Source organism: Triticum urartu, chromosome 5 (genome assembly GCF_003073215.2).
Source record: "Triticum urartu cultivar G1812 chromosome 5, Tu2.1, whole genome shotgun sequence".
Lineage (NCBI taxonomy): Eukaryota > Viridiplantae > Streptophyta > Magnoliopsida > Poales > Poaceae > Triticum > Triticum urartu.
In genome coordinates, this window is record NC_053026.1 from 654162680 (window position 1) to 654168507 (window position 5828).

At 45.0% G+C, this 5828-nt stretch overlaps 1 long non-coding RNA gene across 1 annotated transcript; it reads right to left on the reverse strand.

The window, feature by feature from the left end:
• Positions 1 to 1284: 1284 nt before the first annotated feature.
• Positions 1285 to 2447, reverse strand: LOC125506523. The gene is made up of 3 exons (XR_007282680.1): positions 2380 to 2447; positions 1797 to 1977; positions 1285 to 1465 (listed from the first exon to the last, which is right to left on the reverse strand). It is a non-coding gene; the product is annotated as an uncharacterized LOC125506523 (long non-coding RNA).
• Between the last annotated feature and the right edge of the window lie 3381 nt (positions 2448 to 5828).

Here is a 5828-nt window from a genome sequence, read left to right on the forward strand (position 1 = left end):
ATGGCAATGGTGAGACAGGACGGAATCAGAGCTAGCAACACAGAACAACAACAGACTGCATAGAATACAAACTGAATGCAATCTATTGAAAGGTGTTCATCGGATCATAGCTCGGCTGTGTAACAAAGTGGGACAAGAGAATCAATATACGATCATACAAACAAACTTTCTTAAGCACGACAAACTAAAATACACTGAATAGCATGGTCATGGCACCAATTATAAACGGAGGAAGATAAATGATCACATATGTCCATCGTAACACAAAGCGCTGAAGATAAACTACTGAAGGAACTGCAATAGGGAAGAAATAACCAGTGGTGCTTGATGGCGAGAGATGATTTAGTAGAACAGTTCACTCTTCAACAAAAGAGCTATGTCTAGTTGGAGGGTCTTGTGACTGAACACAGGAGCAGACCTCTCTCCGTTCTAATCTCTTTCAACACGAAGCTGATCAGACTTTTATTGAATTCACTTGGGGTAGATCCTTCTCAGCGATCTCCAAACCGTCGACAAACTTGCTTCATGAACCACAATTACTCTTGGTTGCCGAAGACATTGACTTGGTGAGGACAATTACTATTTGACACTCCAGCCGACACCTATCCGTCTAGAGAGTGTACAGCTCTCAAGAGTAATCACTACAAGAAATATGTCAACTTATGACCACCACTATTGGTCACTGAATGGTCACAAATTTCCATTTATGACCTTTTTGTGACCAAAAACAGAAGGTCAAAAGATGGGCGTCGTAAACTGACTATAGCGACCTTTAACAAAAGGTCGTTGATCCTATGACCTTCTTTTTTGGTCGCTAGCTCTCTCCCCAGGCCACGTAGGCATCCAGCATGGCAATCTGACGTGGCACAAGATTCAGCCCGGTCCAATTCGATTTTCTACATGGGCCTAGCCCAACAATTCAGCCTATTTGTGTTTTTTTCTGTCTGTCAATTTTTGGTTGGGTTCATGGGCCAAGCCCAATATTGCAGCCTTTTTATTGTTGGGTTGTGGCCTTTTTGTCTAAACGAATTTAGTTTTTTTTCAAAAGGGTCCACTAGTCAGATGGGTCCCAGTTTCAATTTGTCAGGTAAGTAGGTCCCACCTATCAGACTCATAGTCTTCATATTTCAAGCAGTATTCAGATTCGCAGAGACAAAAAACACACATAATACTTAAACAAGAGCAACCAATCACATAATACAATACTTTACAAGCTCTATCCGTGCCAGTACAAAGGGCCATGTATAATACAATACTTTACAAGCTCTACAAGTGTAATATAGTACTACTTCACAAGCTCCTGGACTCGCTGAACTCTCTCATATTTCTATGCAACTTCAACAGGACAAAAACTTCGGTAGTCAGGGCTGGAACCATAGTCAGATGAACAACACGCCGGACTAGCTCGACGGCGATAGTCAGGGCTGAGACCAAACAAAACAGCAACATGGCTTCCTCTGTCATCCTGTTACATGAATCAGAAAAGAATGAGAAAAACTGGGGCAAATATATTATGAACAGACCATTCAACATTCAGCTAGTACCATGCTTTTTGTTGTCGAGCTAGTTAAAATGAGATAGTAGTTCATATAAGAAACAGAGAAACAATATGAATATGCATGGCACATATGCAGGTTGTGCAAAAAAACTGCACTACAACACACTGCGCCTAAAACAAAATACCATTCTACTATCACGACCATACATTCAACTGGCAAGATCTAACAATACTCGTCACCACACGCATACTAAACTTCACAAAGGCAGGAGATGATAAAGGGAACCAAGGAAGATACCTGTGGATGATAGTGTCGACGATGATCTGGATTGAGTTAGCATTGATGAGGAAGTGGATGGTGTCCATGGTGTGCTTTAGATGCACACAGCCATGAGCTTCTTGCCGCTGTTGCATCCGTTCGCTCGATGATGGGTACCAATGCATCCAAGTAGAACAAAACCACCAACATTAACCCACAGCTTCAAGTACAAGCAAGTATATATCAAGTGACAGTGAAAACAAGTTGAGAAAAACACTGTAAATATCTATTTCATGTCATGCAGAATTCAAACCGAATAAACCTATGCATACGAAGGTGAAATATTACAAAGAAAGCACTCATCAGGTAGCATGCATACAAAGTCTCTGTGTTGGCAGTAGTAAATACTCTTTGTGTTAGCAGTAGTAAAACTCATGCAGTACCAAGTTAACAACTTTGAGTCAGAAAAGCTAGAAGTGTCTCTTAAGAGAGACCAGAACTTAGAATTAAAGCACATATCATATTCTGAACAGCATCAGCACCATGGTAGTAACAATTAACATTAGTAGGACATCAATGGGGCACAACTTAGTTAACTGCAGACGGATGGACACACAATTACCTTCTCGAGGCAGGGGCGAGCGTCCTTGAAGTCGAGGAAGATGAGCGTGAGGGCGGCGCTAATGGCACTCTAGGACATGTTGAGGCCGAGCAGCGGCGGCACAAGCATGCCCAAGGTGATGGTGTACATGCCGAAGGTGATTTTCTCCCCAGATTCAATGCATGGAACAGCTCCCTTCAGTTCCCAACAGCAGCAAGGTACTGGTGCTACTGCCGTGCAAAGAAAAATCTTGTAAGCATGATAGGAGGTTGGGATGGCAGGAAGTGAAAATCCTGTCTAACAACATGAGCAGAGCACTAGTTATAAGCGTGATAGAAGGCTGGGTGAAGAATATACGAAACTGAACCAATCAATTCAATTCAAAGGGTGTATCTTGTGTAAATGATGCTAGCAATCTCAGTTTCATGCATATATAGTAGAAATTTTATTAGATGATCCTAACTCCCAGGTAAGTGTTTCTTCATATAAAGTAACTATAATTAGCACCCAACAGCTAGATAGCATATGGTGGAGAAACTAGTTTCAGCTTATCCAGAAATACCAGCGTTGTGCACACCAGGATAAAATCAAAGAATCCAAGAACAAGACACTTGGAGCAAGCAACTGATGTAGTAAACAAGCTTTGATGATGCTAAATGCAACAGGTTTGCATAACCTGATTCACAAGGCTTCGAGTAAATCGAGTGCCAAGGGGAAAAACAGAAGCCAAAACCAAGAATTGCAAGATTTAGTATAAAGGATATAACTCAGCATTCAGATATTTCTCGTAAGATTGCGCACTAATCCAACACGATATACAGAAGGTGTCCTCATAGCTCTACTAATACCTGGGAGTATGGATAGTGGGGTATAGAAACAAAATCAATCCATTGTCATGTTCTAGGAACTGACTATTAGAGTACATGCTCAGGATATAAGTGGAAGCAAAAGAATATAATGAGATGTCACCATACGTATGTGCATAATAATTGTACTAATATAATCTGACTTGATTTCTTTCTTAAAAAAAATTCTTATCAACATGGCTGTCACCATACGTATGTGCATAATAATTGTACGTATATAATCTGACTTGATTTCTTTCTTAAAAAAATTCTTATCAACATGAACAAAGATCATCTAACCAAATAAACTAAATTTTCAAAAGTTATGTGACTTCTGAAAATTCAGTTCATTTAGTTGAACTAAAGAGGGCCACAGAATACCATACAGGGTGCCCATTTGCACTCCTACACTCTAACACACACACACACACACAGACACACACACACACAAACACTATGGAGACTTTTGAGAAATTCAGTAAACTCAGTGAAATTCAGTAAACATGGAGTAGAGAAGAGAGGTTCAGACTTCAGACCCAATGTAGGCGCTGGTGACGGAGATGATACAGGCTGTAGGACTTGGAGATGAGCTACAACAGTGGAGAAAACTTGTAGCCGCCGCCACTGCTGCCAGGTAAGCAGGCGCGACCCACTGGACAACCCAGCCACGGTGTCGCAGCAGCAGCAGCAGGTGTTCAATTAGGCAAGCAACAAGCCGCATGATTTGCGTTCAATTAGCCGATGTTGAACAGGACCGCCTCCCCTCCATGGCTTGCAACCACCACGCACCTTTCCTGGCTGGTACGATGAAGTGAAGCCCTTCTGCTATGCTGTAAGGATGGAAACTTCCCCTGCACAAGGACAGGAGAAATATGAATCAACTACACATACCTTGATGAACAGAATCGACATCACTTGCATCTCAAAACTAGGCGCTATCACATCAGCAATGTTTCTTTTTCTTTTGGCAGAAATATCCTCACATTTGTACTAATAATCCAATCAGGGTATTTTACATCTGATAGTAAAGAGGGGCATTAAGCAACTAATTTAGGCATGGATCAATGAAACCACCAGCTACAACAAAGTCATAGCGAACAGGCTACAAGTCCGCTGCATATAAACACGTGCTAGAATGGCAAATCTGAGAGGCAGGATCTAAATATGCAGAGGTGATAGCGCCTAGCATCAATTACAGTATTTAGCACAAAGTCATTTGATTGTAGCAATTCGGGCCAAAGCATAACACTAGTAGAACACAAAAAATGACTTGATGGCCATGAATCATAGCATGGTACTGCTGTTGCACAAAGGCCACAAACTTGAGAAGAGAGAGGAGGGAGCCAAAGGGGATGATGTTCACCATGGGAGTTTTGTGTAGTCGACGCCGTGGACAGGCGCCACCGCGGTTGTGGGACGGCCATCCACTGCCGACACGCACGCGGTGGAGGAGGCCGCCCGAGGAAGGCGCCGCACACGTCAGTCCCATAGCGACCGAGCGCAGGAGCACCGTCCATGAGGTGGAGATGCATGTGGGAGGGAGGGAGAGGACGAAGCAGAGGCACCGGAGTTGGAGCCGCCGCCGCCCCCGTAACCCTAGCCACGGGGAGAGGTCGTGGGTGAGCGCTCGAGGCGGATCTGGCCGGAGGGAAGGGGTGGTAGGGTAGGGTGCTGCACGCCGGCGCGGGACGCCATGGTGGACCTTGGCGTGGGCGTCGAGGCGGGCATGGCAAAAGCGCACGAGGAGGAGGCCGTCGAAGCAGGCGGCGACCTGGCCCGAGACGAACCCGCCGTCGCCGGCCCCGGGGCGACGCGGGTGGACGAGGTGGGTGGACGACGCGCGCTGGATCAGGGCCCACGGAGGGCGCGGCCGCGCCGTGCAGAGGGAGCGGCGGAGGCCCGCGGCCACGGTGAAGGCGCCCGGTATGCGGCGGAGCATTCTGTTGCGGGTGGGGCGATTCGGGGCCGATGCGGTGGTGGCGGGACGACCTAGAGACTCTGGGCAGCACGAGAACACAGATCTGGGTGGGCGCCGCTGCGGGACAGGGAGGAGGTGGCGGCGGCGAGGAGCCGAGGAAGGAGGAGTGCGGGTTAGGGTTTGGGAGGGATGGGATCGGGGGTGGGTGGGAGACGAGAGGGGGTGTGGGAGGGATGGGATCGGGGTGGGTGGGTCTGTGGGGTTTCCCCTTTTCATTTTCTTTTTTTCTTTTTTCTTCTCTATAGATAAATGGATGGATGGATGTGGGATGATGGATGGATGGATGGGCGCCATGTCATCAATCCGTGTCAAACCAACTCCACCAATGGGAATAGAGTATATGTGATTTGTGTATTTTAATTTGTTTTTCTTCTACTTTTGCACATGATTTTTTTTAAATGGTCTCACATTGTGCACAAGTTTGTATCTTGAATGACCAAAAATGCTGACTAAGGAATTTTTCATTTTCTTTGCACGAAAAAATCATTTTCCATTTTTCGAATGCCCAAAATGCGGTTTTTTTGTGAAGAACATACCAAATAATTGTTGCAAAATTGGAACAAAATTTTTTTCCAAAATAGTAGACCATATTTAATTCGCAATTGACCAAATGGTAGGGTGTTAAAAGCTTTTATCCATCTCTCGTG